Below are 20747 nucleotides of genomic sequence, written 5' to 3'. Positions count from 1 at the left end.
GAAATGGAAAACAAATATTCCATTGGTATTAGCCAAATCAAACCAAATAAACAAAAGCCCACAACACAAGAGGGGCATGGGACCTGTATTTGGAAAACTATCAAAACATGAACTAATAGGGAAATATTTCTTGATTCTGTGTGGGCAGTCTTAATATTAAGAAGGCCAGTCATTTCCCAATGGTTACAATACTTTAATGCAAATGCAATCATAATACCAATGTTTTGAAACCAGGCGAAATGAACATAACATGTATATGGAAGGCTAAGTATCTGAGAATAGCCAATGGTGTTAAAGGAAGACGTGTGTACGCATGCATGGGCCAGTGCACAGGCGAACATGCAGAGCATGGGTATCATCTTGCTTTGCTAAACATCAAAATTTATTACAAAACTACTCTGATAAAATGACATCCTGTCCATTAGCCTAAAACATTTTATGTTTTAATGTCTATGGGGCAATACTGAAAGAAATGAAGAACACTTGGCTCCTAGTAAACAATACAACATAATTATTTTAATTTACTTATTCCAGTAGAGAACACTACCAAGCTATATCACAGCATATATTACTAGATCAATGAAATAAAATAGAGAAAACAGGAACAAATCCAAAGACAGGTAGTAGCTTGAGGCATAACCAAGTTGGCATTTCAACTCAAAGTAATAGATGACTTTTTGAATAAATAACTTCGGCACAATTTACTTTCCACCTGAAATAAAGTTGAAAACAATAAAGTGATTTTTAAAAAATATTTAAAAAAATAAACTTATTTTTTTAATTATGTGAGAAAATACTGTAAGTTGAAAAGTAAATGGTAGACTGGAGCAAAATAATTGGCATTGTATGCGACAGGGCAAGTGTCATTTCCCCTAATATACAAATTCTTCCTATTAATTCATAAGAAAGACAAATAACCCAGCGAAAAGAATGGGCAAAGATATGAACAGGGTAATTGCAGACAAAATGCAATCACCAACAAACACTTGAAAATATACATAACTCTATCAGTAGTACAGAAATGTAAGTTAAGCAAGACGGTGTTTCAAGTTAAGATGATCAATTATTAAGAGCAACAGAATCTGATGTTATTTAGGGTGGAGTTGAAACTGGCAATTTCATACATAGCTGATGAGAATGCTCACTGCTACAATCTTTTGTGAAATTAATCTGAAAATAGCTACTGAAAATTGAAATATCCGTATGTCTAAAGGGTTTCACTTAGAATAATGTAGCCCATAGAAATAAAAAGCATTATATAAGAATATATTTTAAGAATCTTAATTATGGTGGCGCCTGGGTGGCTCAGTTGGTTAAGCGACTGCCTTCGGCTCAGGTCATGATCCTGGAGTCCTGGATTTGAGTCTCACATCGGGCTCCCTGCTCAGCAGGAAGTCTGCCTCTCCCACTGACCTCTCTCCTCTCATGCTCTCTCTCTTTCATTGTCGCTCTCTACCTCTCAAATAAATAAATTAAATTAAATTAAATTAAAAAGAATCTTAATTATGGCATTATTTGTAATGTAAAAAAATCCACCTCGAAATGCCCTGAATGTACATTGTAAGGAACAGTTGATTAAACTGCTATACCTATAACGTGTAGTATTATGCAATTAGTAGAAAGGGTGTTAGGTGTACATTATTCCTTTGGAGATATCCATGATATATTACTAAGTGAAAAAAGACATTGTACAATAACGTGTGTGATGTAATGCTATTTGTAACTAACAAAAAATCCCAAACTCTCCTTGCATATATGTGTGTGTGTATATGTATAACCCATGATCACTAAGTGATCATGTTTATATATATATAAACATGAGCATAGAGACACAGAAGGTTGCACAGCAAAAGGTTACAATTATCTTGGGGGGCAAGAGTAGAGGGCAGATTGTTACATTTCTTAAATGTTTCTGTATTATTTGACTTGTTATATCATGTCACTTTTGTTATTTAAAAAAATCTAATGGGGGCACCTAGGTGACTGTGTTGGTTAACTATCTGACTTGATTTCAGCTCAGGTCATGATCTCAAGGTTGTGGGATTGAGCCCTGTGACCGGTTCTGTGCTGGGCGTGGAGTCTGCTTAAGAGTCCCTTTTTCTTTCTCCCTCCAGCCATCCCCCTCTAAAATAATCTAATACAGTTTAAACAAAACACCAATAGGGAAAGTGTTCCAAATATTAGCACTGAATCACTTTACCTGGACAGTTCTAGGACAAGTGCTTCCCAAAACCAAAATACCATTAGCATTAGTGACTGAGTCCCTGGGAATATGATCACAGAGACTCTAGAATTCGCCAACTGTCTTCAAACAAACTGGAAAGACTCAGAGAAGTGACTCTTTAGCATTTTTTTTTTAGTAAATTCCATTGCATCTTAAGTATAAATATCTAAATTTCCTATGAATTAAAATTAGTGGTGAGTGACTCTTTTTTTTTTTTTTAAAGATTTTAATTATCTGACAGACAGAGATCACAAGTAGGCAGAGAGAGAGGGAGGAGGAAGCAGGCTCCCCGCTGAGCAGAGAACCCGATGCGGGTCTCGATCCCAGGACCCCGGGATCATGACCTGAGCTGAAGGCAGAGGCTCTAACCCACTGAGCCACCCAGGTGCCCTGGTGAGTGACTCTTTTGAAACAACTAAGCAGATTTGAACAAGTAAAATGTAGATAATAGAAGGATGCTCCCACATTCTAACAAAAACTTACTCTAAAATATTCAAAGACTAAGCATTAAAATTATTTGGAAAGAACTTAAATTTCTACTTACAAATGACAAGTTAATGTACAATGAAAAATTGTGCTATGATGAAAAATTACATTGAGAAGGACCTCATGAAAATTTAGAAAACACTAGGGAGGGATAGTATATGATCTTTAAAAAGTATAATACAGGGGTGCCTGGGTGGCTCAGTGGGTTAAAGTCTCTGCCTTCAGCTCAGGTCATGATCCCAGGGTCCTGGGATCGAGCCCCACATCAGGCTCTCTGCTCAGCGAGGAGCCTGCTTCTCCCTCTCTCTCTGCCTGCCTTTCTGCCTACTTGTGATCTGTGTCTGTCAAATAAATAAAATCTTTAAAAAAAATTAAAATAAAATAAAAATAAATTAAAAGTACAATACAGGGGTGCCTGAGTAGCTCAGTGGGTTAAGCCTCTGCTGTCAGTTCAGGTCATGGTCTTGGGTCATGGGATTGAGCCCCAAGTCGGGCTCTCTACTCAGCGGGGAGCCTGCTTCCCCGCCCCCCGGCTACTTGTGATCTCTCTGTGTCAAATAAATAAAATAAAATAAAATAAAAATAAAAATAAAAATAAAAAGCACAATACAAAATTCTGTATGCTTATGATCACAACCAAGGAAAATGACAGCAACAATAATATAACTTTTGTTTAGAAAAAAGACCAAAAGGAAATAGACTAACACGTCAATAAGTGATCGTCTTTGGAAGTTGTGTAATATGGGATTTTCTGTCTCTTCTTCTATTTTCTATATTTTCCAAATATTCAGAAATTATTGTTATTATTATACACCATTTTATTTTTATAAGTGTATGAAAACTTTATTTTTAAGTATTCATGTATGTGTCTTTATGTACTATTACATCTAGCTTATTTTATACTTAAATAATACTATTAGTAGTAAATTATTACTAGTTGCTAGTACTACAAGAATAAAATACTAATACAACTATGTACTAGTAGTTATATAGGAATAAAGTGTTATATAATACAATGAACAGAGTATGAAATTCAGATAGTAGATATTTGATTTCTCTTAGCAAGTTCTATATGATGGGGTGCCTGGGTGACTCAGTTGCTAAGCGTCTCCCTTTAGCTCAGGTCATGATCCTAGGGTCCTGGTATCGAGTTCTCTGCTTGGCCAGAAGCCTGTTTCTCCCTCTCCCACTCCCTCTGCTTGTGTTCCCTCTCCTCCTGTGTCTCTGTCTGTCAAATAAATAAATAAAATCTTAAAAAAAAATAAGCTCCATACGAGATGTATAATGACTTTATTTATAATAATAATTATTACATATAGTACTCTACACCTTATTATTGGTAACAGCTATTTTGTAAATAATAATTATTGAGGGATAAATAAAGAGCTAAATATTACAAGGCAATAGCTAATATTTAGACAGTTGATTTAAACCTGTAATTGTATAAGAGATTTACTTCCTAGAGCTCAAGGCTGAGACCTCAGACGTAATTTGCTTCAACTCTAAAATCCCATGCTTCACGGGCAGTGTGGAAGTTCAGCCCCCTTTCACCATGCCTGCAGGTCCTTGTATGACATTCCTGTGCCTTAGCTTAAAGCAGTTCCTGTCAATAGTGTTCAAGACTTTTGAAAAAATCATATTAATAGTCAATAAAGAAGGGCTATTATGTCAATCCAGCGTGACACACGCCACCACCACAGATCATCACAGAGAGGCTATATGACACCGAATAACGGCCACGATACAGGAAAGTGTTGGGGGAAACAGGCGTTTGTCTCATGCAATCTTACTGGACCCTCACTTAGCATCCCAGAGCCTTTGTCCTCCAAACTGTCGACAGATACCATGTCTCTAAGTGATCATGCTGGGTAGAGGAATAATGATATATCAGTAAAGAATATTCCTATTTCTGGGCACCTGGCTGGCTCAGTCAGAGGAGCATGGGACTCTTGATCTCGGGGTCATGAGTTCAAGCCCCATGTTGGGTGTAGACATTACTTAAATAAATAAAACTTAAAAAAAAAAAAGAATATTCCCATTTCTGACTCCTCCCTTCTGCACCTAGTTGAATGTTGGCGCTGCCCTCATCTTGCCCATTTGCCAACCAGCAAACTTGGGAGCGTTAAAGAAATGGGTGAGCTAATGATGCCAAGGATCCCAGTCCCTTACCAGTAACTCGCCCTACATGTCCCTTTTTTTGGTGAGGATCCTCTACTCACCAGAATAAGAGCCACTGATATTTATATGATGTTTTGACTGTCATTAGCTTCTAAGAAAGAGTTTCCACCCTGAGTCAACAGGAAACCCAGGAAAGTTATCAAGTAAAAAGGAAACCATTTTTTCAGCATCCACTGTGCACCAGGCTCTCGGGGTTTTAAGGCACAGAAACCCATTCACACGAGGGTGCGGATGATGGGGAGGGAGGTGGCAATAATTCAGGGCATCAGGGAAATCTCCCAGAATGGAAGGGTCATCGGTGTGCATGAGTCTGGAAACAGAATCGGTTCTAACAAGGCCTTGTCCCCTGTCAGGGAAGCCTTGTTCACTGACTTTGCCTGAGCCTCACCTGTGTCTCACTCAGGTTGTCTCGGGTTCTCCCGCTCTCCCTCGCCTCCCTCCTTCTGCATTCTTATCTCCTGCTTGGCCGATTCAGCTGTCTCAGCCTTGCTCGAAATGACCTTTCAGCCTTCCATGGATTAAAATGTCCCCTGGGTCCCTTAATTCAGATTCTAGACAGAGGGAATGTGATCCCTGAATCCATGGCTGAATACAGGCATGAATGAGTCAATCAATAAATCAGCATTCCTCTCCTTTGAGTTAGAACCATTATAAACAATCTGCTGAACTCACATATTTGCCCAAAACATCCACAGGTAGAAATTTGCAAAGAGGACTCTAGGCAAGCATGTTAAGCCGTGCATTTCATCAGGAAGGAAATTCTGTATGTAATATTTTGAGGTTTCTGTTGTGTTTACCCTCCCAAACCATATGTACCAAATAGCATCATGTTGAGTAATTTCCATTAAAATGTAACAAAACTTGTATCTTTTTAAAGATATTTTATTTATTTGTCAGAGAGAGCACACAGCTGGGGGAGCAGCAGGCAGAGCAGGCAGAGGGAGAAGCAGGCTCCCCGCTGAGCAAGGAGCCCAACGTGGGACTTGATCCCAGGACCTTGGGATCACGACTTGAGCCAAAGGCAAACACTTAACCACTAAGGCATCCCCAAAATCTTGTATCTTATAAGTTAGGCACTTGTCAAGTACTTTATTAATGATTTCATTTAATCTTTACAATACCTAAAGAACAGGTATGATTATTGGGCCCCTGAATGAAAAAATTTGGGCTCAGAGGGTTTAGAAATCATCTTTACACTGTCAGAGCAGAGAAAGGATTCCCATAAGGTCTCTCTGACTGCAGCTCCTGTGCTCAGCCCTTGCCCTGTGAAACCTACTTTGTTCTACTAGGTGAAAAAAGACGTTTAAGCCCTGTGTTATATAAATCTACTTAATACAGACATTTTGCTAAACTTTTAGCAGTTAAGCGCTGTAAAGAGTCAGCAGTTACCTTGAAAATATAGTAGAGTTGGCAAAATGAAAAGCTGACATTCGTCATCTTTAAAGTTTCTTTTCAGCGCTTGAGATGTTTTAAACACTGGCAATTGATTCGGAACTCTGCATTTTGGAGGATGTGCATGTCAGCCCCACACTGTTATTGGTCAGCATTAGTGGGACAGAGCTGAAGTTATTCCTTATTCACAGTGAATTGTGGAATTGCTCCTGACTTGCAAAGTTTAAAATAGCATTTCTAGATTCCATCTCTAATTGCCCTATCATTTAAAAATCATTAGCCACTACTTTAAAATGGACATAAATTCACATAATTTAAAAAGCCAAATCCAATATGTAATGTTTAATGGGTACTTTCCTTTGGACGGTGATTATTATATATTTTGGTGTTCTCACGTATATACTACTCTGCTGTTGTCGCCAATAAACTGCCATGTCACTGCATATCCAGTTCTATGTTACTGCAAACTAGGACGCCTCTGGCCGTATTACGTGAGATCACAGCAGCCGTCCTTCAGTGCATCTGCTTGTCTCCATATAGCACTTCCACCCATCACAGCTGGAAGACTGTCTTTCCAGTCATCTGAATCTCCAACAAAGAAATATGGGTCTTTGTTATCTACACAATGGCCTCAATTCTCCCTTGTCCTCTGGGTACGAATGCTGCCTCATACAGCTTTGCCTCATCTGGAATTCCATGTTGCATTTCTTCAGTGAGTTGAGCTCTAGATGCAGCACAGGGGCGGGTGGAAGGTTCTAGGAAGCCGTATTTCAGTTCTCCTTTCATTCTGTTTTTTTGCCCTGCTCAGATCTTGACTCTAGGGTCATATTCAGGTGCAGCCTCTCATATCATCATGGCATCTTACTCCACTAAAGTTTTCTTCTCTCTCATAAAGACAGTTTCATTGGCCAATATTACCTGGGCATGGACCTGGCTCTAATAACTTCCCTAGGCTTATAGGGTTTTTATTAACCTTGTTTAAACTTCAAATATACCTTCAGTTTTGTAGAGCTATTTCAAAGAGAAATCAAAGGCAAATGTGGCTTTGAGATTTGAATACAGGGCAAAAGTTTTTGCAAAATTGTCACTGGCGTTTCTCCCTTCCTTCCTTCTTTCCTTTCTTCCTTCCTGCCTTCCTCCCTTTTAACCTTTTGATCCCCTTCTCCTATTAAAAAAGATCTTTGGCAGAACACAGGCAGAATCTGTCTGAATTCATCATTCAAATCTTTCCATTCCAATCAACTGCAGCACAAATCTATTTTGCCAACAACTTCCCTTTCTTTCTTTGAATAGCGCAGACAAAAATACCAATATTCGACCCACAAAGCACAAAAAGAGAAATCTTCTTAAAGATTAATTGGCTCAGTAGAAAAAGATATATGGAGGAAAATAATATTAGCTGATAACATTTCCCCTAGGTTAGGTGTTCCTAGCAACCTGCTAAAGAGAGAAAATCAGAGCTGGAGGATGGGTATACAACAGAGCCTTTTGTGAGGGCTCTGTGGCTCCTTGCTGCTGTGCCTATCACAAGGTTTCTAGAGATGGCAATTTCACTCCCAGCCATTAATTAAAACAATAATTGAAATAACAAGACAAGCTATATCCCTTGTTCCTGGCTCCCTTGTAAATTGCACTACATGAAGCAGTGGTTCTTTGCGTCTGCCTCAATGCGCTATGGCTCCCCCACGTACGTCAGTTATCCTATAAATTAGGAACCAGCCATAACCATTAAGCACTACATTGTTATTCCTTATTTTGATTAATTCTCTTCCTCCAGAGCACATGTCAAGATGATGGCATCTGTTCTGAAGAGTTTCCATCTGGAGAGCTACAGTTCTCGTTTCTTTCCATCTGCGTATGTACAATTCATTGTCATGAAATGGGTTTTAAAAATAGTATTAAATATTTTATTTAATTAACTTGCAGAAAATGTCAGTCTTTTAAAACTTCAAACTGAGGAAAGGAAATGTGAGATTAGTATAAGTAAAGCCGTTCCTTCCTTAAAAAAAAATCATATGTCTAATACTGTCAGTATGGTTTGGATTTGTAGCAATAATTGATTAATACAGTCTGCATATCCTGCCCTTCCCAGAGTGGGATCCTATTACAATGGGTGTTCAATAATGTACATTGTAATTAATGATTTTTTTTTCTCTGAAACCAAAATGCCAATATGATTGTAGTGCATTTGCTGAGGACAGAGTTCAGCAGAGCCTCTCAAGAAAAGAACTAAAATAAAAGACAACAGCCTACTTACCGCAAAAGACTTGTGGGTTAATTAAACCTGCTCCCTTGGAACATTCAGTCTTAGGTAGAGAGAAGGGTTTCTGGACTGAGCCTCAATTTCTCCATCTGTAAAATGAGCATTCAAGGAGACATTTTCTGTCAGGTTCTACACAAGGAGTTCTCATTCCTAATGAGAACTTAATTGTTTTATATTCTAACACTCTGGAAGTTTATCTTTATTCAGTCTTCCGGGTGAAATGCGTCATAAACGTCCTAGCTTTTCTACACATCTATAAGTTTTTAAATGAAGGCAGGACGGAAAATCCTTACTTTTTTTTTTTTTTTTTTTTGATTCACCATGGCAGCTACATGCTAAGCGCGAATTTTTGATTCTCTTCTCTGTGGAAATCCCATTAAAATAATAGTACAGGAATAAAAACAGGAATAAATGCGAGCTATTCAGAGGATGACCTTGCAGATGAGAGAGTTAAGCAAATTTCTGGAAGAAAGACAGCAACAGAGAGAAGTTTAATAGCTGAGGAGGTGGCAGTTTAGAATATTCTGGGAAGTAGCTGCGGTGAAGGAAACCATTCTCAACACAGCTTCAGGGTGGTTTTGGGTTCAGGTATGACAGACACGTATGAGAGAGGAGCTAAAAATATAGGGATAGGGATGTCTGGGTGGCACAGTCAGTTAAGTGTCTGACTTCAGCGCAGGTCCTGATCTTGGGGTCCTGGGATTGATTCCTACACGGGGCTCCCTGCTCAGTGAGGAGTCTGCTTCTCTCTCCCTCTGCCCCTCCCCCAGCACATTCTCTCTCTCGCTCCTTTGAATAAATAAAATCTCAAACAAACAGAAGACATAGTACTCATAGGAAGTACTTACATAAGGGGACCCTCAGAAAGCAAGAACGAAACTTCAGGTCATAGGCCAAGGCCTGGGGTATGTAATTAAAGCACGGTGACTATAGTTTACAACATTGTATTGTGTAATTTGCAAGTTGCTAAGAGAGTAAATCTTTAAAGAGATCATCACAAGAAAAAAATTGTAAGTATGCAGTAATAGATGTTAACTGAACTTATCAGGGTGTTCATTCCAGAATACATACATATATCAACTCATTCTGTTGTACACTGTAAACTAGTATAGCATTATATATCAATTATATCTCAGTCTAAACAAGGAAACAAGAACCAGCTCTTTGAAACAAGAAAATCTGGTAATGATTTAAATAATTTAAATAATTAAAAAATAATAATTTTAAAAATAATTTAAAATCAAAGGAATAATTGGAAGATAGAGTCAAAGGATTCCCCTCCCAAGGAAATAACAATAAAAACCTCAAAGAAAAAGATAATAGGAGGAAAAAAGACACAGAGGATCAATCCATTCCACTAATAAAAAATCTAATAAGGGGGAGCTTCACGAGCCAAGGAGACTAAATGAAAAGGGGAATATCTGATGTTTTATTTCCATTATATTATTTTTTATGTCCCTTCATGTCTTAAATATGTCCTAATTTTTAAAGACCCAGACTCTGATATATCACTGTGAAATCTGGGGACACCAAGAATAAGAGAATTTTCTAAATTTTTCAGAAAGCAACAACTGGTCACCCACAGGAAAAAATAGCTGCCTTCTCAGCAGCTAATTTCTGAGGAAAAATAGTTTTGAATCAAGGGTGCCATACAAACTCTATCAAGTGAGAATGGGAAATGGTCATTTTCCTTTTATGAGATGCAAGAACTCACAGAGTTTAGATCGCACTATTTCTGAAGAATTTACCTGAAGCTGAACACCAAGACAGAGGATGATGAAGATCTAAGAAACCATGTCACTAACCAGGCATTTAATGAAAGCACACGTCAAGGTGACCCTTGAGGAGCTATTCTGAAAAAAAACATCAGTCCATGTTAGAATGTGAAACCAGACCACTCCAAGGGGACACTCTCCAAGAGAGAGGAGAAGGAGAAGAAAAAATCCAATCAACAGAATCAATAAGATACGCAAATAATAGTGAATAAGGCCCATTATTTTCCATTCACCAACAAGAATAAGAGAGAAAGCAATCAGAAAGTAGGGAAAGAAGTCAGTTAAAACTCACAATTCAGGGGCGCCGGCATGGTTCAGTTGGTTAAGTGTCTGCTTTCTGCTCAGGTCATGATCTCAGGGTCCTGGGATCAAGGTGTGTCCGGCCCCCTACTCAGTAGGGATTCTGTATTTGCCTCTCTCTCTACCTGCTGCTCCCACTGCTTGTACTCTCTCTCTCTCAAATAAATTCTTAAAAAAAAAAAATCACAATTCAAATATACAGCTACCAAACTGGAGTGCGGTTTTGAACAGGATATAAGAAAGAAGACATTCGACCTTGATGCCTAGAACATTTCCCTTTGGGAGGTTCAAGTTTCATGACAATGAAACCACAAAGAGGTATGTTCGAAGCACGTGACAGGGCTCTGTGATAAACCACTCATGACTCCTAAGAGTAAACACTATTTTTTTTCTATTTCAACACATAGAAGCAACCTATAGACAAAGTTAATTATGATTACAACAGAACATAAATTTATCAACACTGATATCATAAAGGTTAAAAAACAGTGAACAGAGGTCAGGGAGGGAAGAAATGTGGAAGAAAGGGGAAGGGTGTTAATATTCTCATCAAAAAAAGAGCAATCATGAGAGCCTTTGAAAACCAATGGAATAAGACATAATTTTTAGCATATTTACCATTACAAAGAAGCTAAAAATAGAAATACAAATATACAAATTGGAACAATGCAGGAACTTAAATCCTCACCCACAATAGCAGAAAATCAATATTTAATATCCAAAGTTGACAGATCAAGAAGTGGCGATGTAAGAAGGTAATTTAGAGATGCATTAGGTAACCGCTAACAGAACTTACAGCATAAATGATTAACGGTGGCTGCTTTGGGAGAAAGAGGCTGGGAGTGAGGAGCACTGATGTAGGGTCTTTTTTCATTATAAGTTGTTCTGAGCTGCTTGAATTTTTTAGCTACGTGCTCTACGGCTTGGATTAAAAAAATACATTTTAAAAGTCTAAATTATGGTATTTTACTACATTTACAGAAAATAATTTAACAGGGACTCTAAAAACTCTAGGCCTCTACTAAGTACCTATTCTCCACAACTGTAATGAAATAAAACTGAGGTTCAAAATCATGTAGATATGCTTTTTTTTTTTTTTTAAAGATTTTATTTACTTACTTGACAGAGATCACAAGTAGGCAGAGAAGCAGGTAGAGAGAGCGGGGGAGGCAGGCTCCCTGCTGAGCAGAGAGCCTGATGTGGGGCTCGATCCCAGGCCCCCGGGACCATGACCTGAGCTGAAGGCAGAGGCTCTAACCCATTGAGCCACCCAGGTGCCCCTGTAGATATGTTCTGAGATACGGATATGCCTTTGTGAATGAAAAATAATACCATTTTCCAAACAGTTTCAATGTTGAGTTTCATCTTTTTATTTAAAAAAAAAATTCTTATTTATTTACTTGACAGAGAGAGAGAGCAAGAGAGCCCAAGCTGGGGAAATGGCAGAAGGAGAAGGAGAAGGAGACTCTCCACCGAGCCGGAAGCCCCACATGGGGCTCGATCCTACAGGACATGAGCCAAAGGCAGACGCTTAACTGACTGAGCCACCCAGGTGCCCCCTGGTTTTAATTTTTAAAATTTTTGATTGAAAACATATGATGAAGACAATGGCTCCTCCCTACCCAAATATTTAATTAAACTAGATCTTTTTCCCCCGCACAACTTCCTGTGAATTTACATGGTCCTCAAAGTTTGGCAAAATCAAAGAAAATATTTCACTCTGATTCCTAAGAGAGGCAATAAAGGGAATGGAGATGGGGGAAACTGCACTTTGTTTATTTATTTATTAAATAGGGCAGGCTTCATGAATTTGCATGTCAGCTGCCGCAAGGGCCTTGCTAATCTTCTCTGTATCATTCCAGAAATCTGCACTTTAGAACATTTTTTAATATTATTGTGCAAATACACAGTTTAGAATTTTTCAATGTGATATCCTTATTTTTAAATTAAAAAGAAATCCCTGTATAATTAAGACACAGTGTTATATTAGTTTCGGGTCTCACAATATCTTATTTTTTCAAAGGAAGAGAAGGAGTCCTACGTCTGTTTTTGTTTTTGTTTTGTAATGAATTAAAAAGTAGTTTGCAAGTTGAAGGTTTCTTCTTACTTCAAATAGGCCGATCAGAATGTAACCTCATGATACTTATCACAGGGTGGGTTTTCCAGAAGCAGATACTGAAATGAAGGTTGGGGTTCGAGATGTTTACTGGGGATCAATAGTGATGAAAGCTTGTGGGAAGAACTGGGCTGAGGGAAAAAGGAGCTGCAGGCTTCATAAAGCCCCTGGACTGGTGGGGAACTATAGAGCACGCAATGCCTAGGAAAATTGTCCCTCAGTGGGGGGAGCTAGCTGGGTCTCCATATTACCTCTAGACGCAGGCTGTCTAGGGCGGCCATGGTTTTAGGCCCAGCTGCTGTTTGCGGCCCAGGGAGGCCCTGAAGGAGACATCACCTGGGAGCTGTGTGGTGATGGACCTCTCCACAGCTCAACGGGGAACCTTCCTTGAGCGGGATATAGGTGGCCCATCTCCGGGTCCGTCTTCCCACTGACTGGTGATAGTGTGATAGCCAAATGCAAAAAAGCACCCATCTTGTTACGGAGAAAACACATTCGGTAAACAGATCTTGGGGTTAGCTGTTCCAGGCCCCCCAACAGCTGCGGGAGATGGCCTTGCCAGTTGTTCTAGCCATCCTTGCTTTTGCTCAAAAATTACTTTCGCATGTACACCACCATGTACTTCGGAAACATCCTCTTATGGGCTTCTGTTGACTTTGCCTCCTTGGGCTTTGGATCTTGACTCTGCATATGATGGCAGAATTTTCTTGGCTTAGTCTCCTCGGATCCACCACCTCATCTTGGACTGTTGCAAAACTGCATGCAACCCACCTCACCCGAACAGGAGGCAGAAAGCTGCAGATCGCCAGATGGGTTCTGGAGCACCCCTCCCCATGGCCCCATGCCCCCAGCTGTCAGGAGCCAGGCCTCAGACATGCATGGCACTGGGGCTGGGCAAGTCTGAGACCTGAACAAAGACAAAGCAAGACTGCCCTCAGTGAGAAGCGGCTCTAGAGTTCACTGAGCCAACCACCCGTTCATCAGTTGTTTCTGCCTGCAATCCTGCTTAGGGGAACAACTACCCCCTTTCACAGGCCCATGGGTCAGTGAAGCTGACCAGCCCAGATGGCCCGAGGTGGTCCTCTGTCTCAGGTCTAGCCAGACAGATGTTCTGGATGCAGCCATTGGGTCAGAAATGGACACTTGATCCATCCAGGGCAATAAAACGCTCTTGCAAGACTCATTATTGTAAGGGATGCTATCTCTCTGTGGACAGTGCTCCATGGAAGGCTATGTGAAACTTCAGTTCAACCACACTTGAAATGGGCATTTCAGCCACAGGAGCCGATAAGTTCCTAACTATGCCTAAACTAGTTTGAAATGGGATTTTCTATTTGCACCCCAAAGAGTCTGAACTAATACAAAACCTATGACAATCTCCTCACTGAGTGTTGGTATAGCCGATTTGACGGCGAACTCACCGCTCTTGCTGGCACCAGATCAAAAGCCTCTTTGTAAGTTCATCCTTTATTCCCCTGGAGCTGTGGCAGGCAGAGGCATTCACCCAAATATTGCATCTACATTGGTGGTTCTCAAACTTGGCAGCTCATCAGAATCAGCTGGGAAACTTGAAAACTGGAGACTCCTGGGCCTCACCCTGGGTAGAATTCTGTAGAATTCTGATTTTACAGAATCAGAATTTCTGGGTATATTGTGTATGTGTATTTTTAAAATGCTACAGAGATGATTTTAACCCCAAATTTAAAAGCTACTGATACCCCCGGGGCACCTGGGTGGCTCAGTGGGTTAAAGCCTCTGCCTTCAGCTCAGGCCATGACCCTAGGGTTCTGGGATCAAGTCTCACACTGGACTCTCTGCTTGGCAGGGTGCCTGCTTCCCTTCCTCTCTCTCTGCCTACTTGTGATCTCTGTCTGTCAAATAAATAAAATCTTTAAAAAAAAAAAAAAAGAGCTACTGATCCCATAATGCCAAGTAATTATTCTGTTAAATGTAATAAACTGGCCAGCTAAAATACAGCCATGTACACGTCTCCTACACGTTTGTGTCATATTTTCTACAGATCTGGTCCTTAAGTTCAACAAGCAAACAGGCATCATTCCTAAGGAAACAGCAGCAGCTTGGTGGAAGAAAATTGGGAGTGGACAAAAATGAAGAAATGGATTTACCATGCAGCTAATAAACTTGAAGTTTCATTAAACTTGAAGGCTCCTCATGGGAAGCACCTGTATGTTTTTGTAGATGGCCATATGTTCTTGTAAAATTTATAGGTTTTAAAAAAATTTATGTGTGTAACCACACATGGCTGGGGCCAGTTTCTTTCCCACTACAGCTTCTCCTCAGTCATAGTTCTCCTTGTGTTGGGTTCTACAGGAGGAGCCATGGGCATTTTGGATCATGACTAAGGAAGCTGATGGGGTTACATCTAGTTTTGGCTGAGTGGGATATTTATGTGTTTCACAGACTCTTCTGTGTATAGTTTAGTTAATTATAGCTGCCTCCCTACAGGAAGAATTGTTAGTAATAGTTCTAACACCCAGTCTCCCAACAGAGCCCACCTTGATAAACGAAGGTAGAGGGTCTGATGTGACCATCATAATATGCCCCAAAATGAGGGACCCCTGAAGACAAGCTGGTCCATGAGTGTTAACCATTCAGAAAGTATGTAAGATTCGCTTCTCCAACAACAAACCTCTGAAATGCCTTGAAATCCTATAGCTTGAGAGAAGGTTTCCTAAAATTGATAACATTCCTAAAAAATGTACCAAGAATAAGAGGTGAAGCCAACAGAAATCTTTCCACACTATCAATCACAAAAAAAAAGAAAAGAAGAGAAAAGAAAAAAATCATTTCACTCAGGGCAACAAAGCAAAACAAAAACATCATTGCATCTGCCATGATGACTCACCACCAATCCATTATTGGATTGATCCAATCCAAGAAATTCTGATTTCTCTCTCTATTCTCTCTGTAGAAAGCTGGACAAAATCACCGTTGCAAGAATGGGCCATCAAGCATATGCAGATGAGGATTTTATTGAGTCATCTATCAAATAGCTAAGTAGTAAATATGTTTTTTCCTAAATTTGGAGATCTTCCCAGAGTTTATCAGGTCTAAGTGTTTTGCTGTTAGGGTGGTCATTTACATGATGATTCTGAGAGAATATTCAATGTCATGTCTGAGAGTGTGAATTACTTAAAAAGGGTCTCCAACGAGCGCCTGTTGGGGACCCTTCGGCTCAGGTCATGATCCTGGAGTCCCAGGATCTAGTCCCACATCAGGCTCCCTGCTTGGTGGGGAGTCTGCTTCTCCCTCTGACCCTGCCCCCTTCTTGTGTTCTCTTTCTCTCAAATAAATCAATTTAAAAAAAAAAAAATATATATATATATATATATGGAGAGAGAGAGAGGGAGGGTCTCCAAGGGGTGCCTCAGTGGCTCAGCGGGTTAAAGCCTCTGCCTTCGGCTCGGGTCATGATCTCAGGGTCCTGGGATCTAGCCCTGCATCTGGCTCTCTGCTCTGCAGGGAGCCTCCTTCCTCCTCTCTCTCTCCCTGCCTTTCTGCCTACTTGTGATCTCTGTCAAATAAATAAATAAAATCTTCTTTAAAAAATTTGTTAAATAAATAAATAAATAATATGAAGGGTCTCCAAAACTGTCTGAGCTGCAGGTCCACAGATGCTCCCTTGGTTGGAAGTGACCACCTCGCCCCTGTGTGTCAGCAGTGGGTGTGATATCTTCTCATGTATCTGCCCTCTACCGCTTCCTGAGTCTCCTGAAAACTAAATCTGCTGATTATTAAGTCAGCAAATGTGCCATTGATGGATTTAATGACTCTGTAGAAATGAGTCAGTAATGACTCTGAAGGAATGTGTGTGGCCAGACAGATAAATAATACATCATTTAAAGGTTTCTGAACTCTAAGTGTTTTAGAAGAAGCCATTCCTTAAAAGAAATTAGGAAGGAGAATATATCATGGCCAGGGAGAGAAATACATAAACAACCAATATGATTAATCATGCTGAATGAAAGGTAATTTGTTTTGCTCTTATTTTGCTGTATTGAAAACACTCCAAATCATTGTCATGTGAAGAGGTGATTAAGTAGGTCTCATCTCACAGATCTCGTCTGGCCTGGCTCAACATAACTGCAGAATCCATTCTCTCTTTTTCAGCAAGGGCATTGCTGCAAATAGGATGGCACACGGTTTCATGCACAGAGCATATGGAGGAAATGGTCCAGTTTCTTTATTATAAACACGCCCAGGCTTCCATGCATGCTGACTGTCACCCCAGGTTTAGCTCCTTATAGGCACGAAGGGAGAAATCCATCCTGTGCTGGCTGACGTGCCCCTGTGTCCTATGCATCTCGTTTCCAGCACCACTCTGAAGAAACTCAGTATTTACAATGCAGCATTTAAAAACTGTTCATCTATGGGCACCTGGGGGGCTCAGTTGGTTAAACACCTGCCTTCAGCGCAGGTCATGATCCCAGGGTCTGGGATAGAGACCCATATTGGGCTTCCTGCTCAGCGGGGAGCCTGCTTCTCCCTCTCGTGTTGCCCGCCCCACTGCTTGTGCTCTCTCTCACTCTCACTCTCAAATAAATAAATAAAATCTTTTTTAAAAAATAAATAAAATAAATAAACACTGTTCATTTAAATTCTCTGCTCTAAGTGCCTTTAGACATACCTTAGGTTCATGGGACAGTAACAAAGTTTATTAAAACAACAACAACAAAAAAACTGTAGCCCTAACAGTTTAGTAAACACTGGTTTATACAAAACTGAACTGATTTCTTTATATATCTGCAGCAGGATTTCTCAGAGTTTTTAACAATGAATCTCTAAGTGCAGATTACAAAAGAATGCAGTTTGCAATGCTTCCCAAATTACTTGATCATAAAATGTTTTTTTGAAGAACCAGTATTACAGGGACCATAACTTTGGGACATGCTGCTTTGGACTAAAATAAAATGACATAATGGACTATAAATGCTTTATACAACATAAAAGCTAAACAAATTATATGATACCATGGCGATCACTATTATTATTGTTATTACTAAAATTACTATGCTCTTGGGGTGCCTAGGTGGCACAGTTGGTTAAGTGCCCAACTTTTGGTTTCGGCTCAGGTTGTGATCTCAGGGTCGTGAGATCGAGCCCTGCATGTCAGGCTCTACTCAGCAGAGAGTCTGCTTGAGATTTCTTTCTTCCTCTTCTTCTGCCCACCCCCCCCCTCCCCGCTCACTTGCGTGCGCGCACTCTCTCTCTCAAATAAATAAATAAAATCTTAAGAAAGAAAAAAAGATTACTGCTCAAAGGAAACAACTGATTCTCTCTTTCCTTTCTCCTAAGGGCCATTTAATCTGTAGAGATCTGAAAAAGAGACAAACTAAGACAAATACATTTACTGGTATAATTTTCTGCTGTGATAGTTTTATTTTACAAAGAGGTTGAGAAAATTATACATGCTTCAGTTTTATTTTACATGAGGTTGAGAAAATTGTACATGCTTCTAGCTTCTGTCTACTGCCTTGGTAGCTTTCATGATTTTTTTTTAGTTTTTTCACTGCATTTATTACAGAACAGTGACTGTCTGGGCAATCTCTATCAAAATTCCCAGTGGCATTTTTTTGAATACATAGGAAAATTCATCATTCATCCTAAAAGATGGAATCTTAAGGAGCCCTGAATAGCCAAAACAATTTTGAAAAAGAAGAAGAAAACTGGAGGACCCACAATTTCTGATTAAAAAAAAAAAAATCATAGGCATGCCTGGGGAACTCTTGATCTCAGATTAGTTCTTGATCTCATGGTCATGAGTTCAAGCTCTGTGTTGGGTTCCATACTGGAGTTTATTCATCTTACTTAAATAAAAAATTTAAAAATTACAGAGCCACAGTAATCAAAGCAGCATGGTACTGGCATTAAGACACATGAGTAGACCAATGCAATAGAATAGAGAGCTCAGAGGGGTACCTTGGTGGTTCAGAAGGTTAAGTGTCTGCCTTCAGCTCGGGTCATGATCTCAGGGTCCTGGGATCGAGCCCCACATAGGTTTAGCAGGGAGTCTGCCTTTCCCTCTTCCTCTGCCCCTCCCCACTGCTCGTGCTCTCTCTCTCTAATAAAGTAAATTAAATCTTTAAAAAAAAAAAAAAGAACATAGAGATCAGACATGAATCCTCACAGATACGGCCAAATGACCTTTAACAAGGGCGGCAAGATCAACCGAGGGGGAAGACAGTTTCTTCAACAAATGGTGTTAGAAAACTGGATGTGCCCATACAAAAGAATAAAGTTGGACCCTATACAACAATTAAATAAAAATGGATTAAATCCCTAAACATAAGACCTAAAACTATAAAACTCCTAGAAGAAAATAAAGGAAGAAATCTTCATGACATTGGATGTCACAAGGATTTCTTGCTTATCACACCAAAAGCACAAACAACAAAAGCAAAATAGACAAATGAGACGACATCAAACTGAGAAACTTGTGCATCAAAGGACATACTAATAGAATGAAAAGGCAACCTATAAAATGGTAGAAAATATCTTCAAATCATTTACCTGAGAAGGGATTTATATCCAAAGCATATGAAGAATGCTCCCAGGCACGTGGGTTGCTCAGTCAGTTAAGCATCCAACTCTTGATTTTAAGTCTTGACCTCAGGGTTGTGCGTTGAGCCCCAGGTTGGGCTCCACATTGGGTATGGAGCCTACTTAAAAAAGTAAATAAATCTGTAAAAAGAAACAATAAAAAAAGAACACCCACAATTCAACAACAGGAATCAACCAATTAAAAAATTGGTGAGAGATGTGATCAGACATTTCTCCAAAGATGACAGTATAAAAATGGTCAACAAGAATTTGAAAAGATGTTCAACATCACTAATATTCAGAGAAATCCAAATCAAAACAATAAGATATCATCTTATACCCATTAGGATGAAAGAAAAAAAGTACCAGAAAATAACAAGTGTTAGTGAGGGTGTGGGGAAATTGGAACCCTTGTGTATTGCTCGGGGTTGGAAGGGGGGACTATAAAATGGTATAACTGCTACAGAACAGAAATCAAACTAAAAGAGAACTACTGGGGCACCTGGGTGGCTCAGTGGGTTAAAGCCTCTGCCTTCAGCTCAGGTCATGATCCCGGGTCCTGGGATCCAGCCCTGCATTGGGCTCTCTGCTCAGAGCAGAGCCTGCTTTCCCCTCTCTCTGTCTCTGCCTGCCTCTCTGTCTACTTGTGATCTCTGTCAAATAAATAAATAAAATCCTTAAAAGAAAAAAAAAAAAGAACTACCATATGAGCCGCCATCCTATTTCTGGTTTATATCTAATAGAATGGAAAGCAGGATCTTGAAGAGATATTTGCATATCCATGTTCATAGCAGCCCTATTTACAACAGACAAGATGTGGAAACAGCCCAAATATCCGTTGACAGATGAACAGATATACAAAATGTGATACATTAGGACGCCTGGGTGGCTCAGTTGCTTAAGTGGCTGCCTTCCGCTCAGGTCATGATCCCGGGAGCTTGGAATCAAGTCCCGCATGGGGCTCCTTGCTAAGCGGGGAGTCTGCTTCTCCTTCTGCCTGCTGCTCCCCCTGCTTATGTTCTCTGACAAATAAATAAATAAAATCTTTAAAAACAAAAAACAAAAATGTGGTAAATACATACCATGGATTGTTAGTCAACCTTAAAAGGGAAAGATATCCTGTCTATGCTACAACATGGATGAACCCTGAGGCTGTTAATGCTAAGTGAAATAGGCCAGTCACCGAAATACAAATGCTGTATGATTCCACTCGTATGAGGTATCTAAAGTAGTTAAATTCAGGGGTGCCTGGGTGGCTCATTTAAGTGTCTGCCTTTGAGTCAGGCCATGATCCCAGCATCCTGGGATCAAGCCCCACATCAGGCTCCTTGCTCAGTGGGAAGCCTGCTTCTCCCTCTCCCCCCTGCTTGTGTTCCCTCTCTCACAGACCTGTGTCTGTTGAATAAATAAAATCTTCAAAAAAAAAAATAAAGTAGTTAAATTCATAGAAAT

At 39.8% G+C, this 20747-nt stretch overlaps 1 long non-coding RNA gene and 1 other non-coding gene across 2 annotated transcripts; both read right to left on the bottom strand.

Annotated features, from left to right (window-relative positions):
- Nucleotides 1-223: 223 nt before the first annotated feature.
- On the bottom strand, nt 224-19406 carry LOC101694069. The gene is made up of 3 exons (XR_200231.2): nt 19266-19406; nt 8538-8632; nt 224-712 (listed from the first exon to the last, which is right to left on the bottom strand). It is a non-coding gene; the product is annotated as an uncharacterized LOC101694069 (long non-coding RNA).
- On the bottom strand, nt 12405-12507 carry LOC123391714. Its single transcript, XR_006606408.1, has one exon. It is a non-coding gene; the product is annotated as a U6 spliceosomal RNA (small nuclear RNA).
- Nucleotides 19407-20747: the final 1341 nt, after the last annotated feature.

This window comes from Mustela putorius, unplaced genomic scaffold (assembly GCF_011764305.1).
Source record: "Mustela putorius furo isolate JIRA1106 unplaced genomic scaffold, ASM1176430v1.1 tig00000275_pilon_pilon_pilon, whole genome shotgun sequence".
Lineage (NCBI taxonomy): Eukaryota > Metazoa > Chordata > Mammalia > Carnivora > Mustelidae > Mustela > Mustela putorius.
The sequence above is the reverse complement of the archived record's forward strand: the minus strand, read 5'-3'. Positions and strand labels throughout refer to the sequence as shown.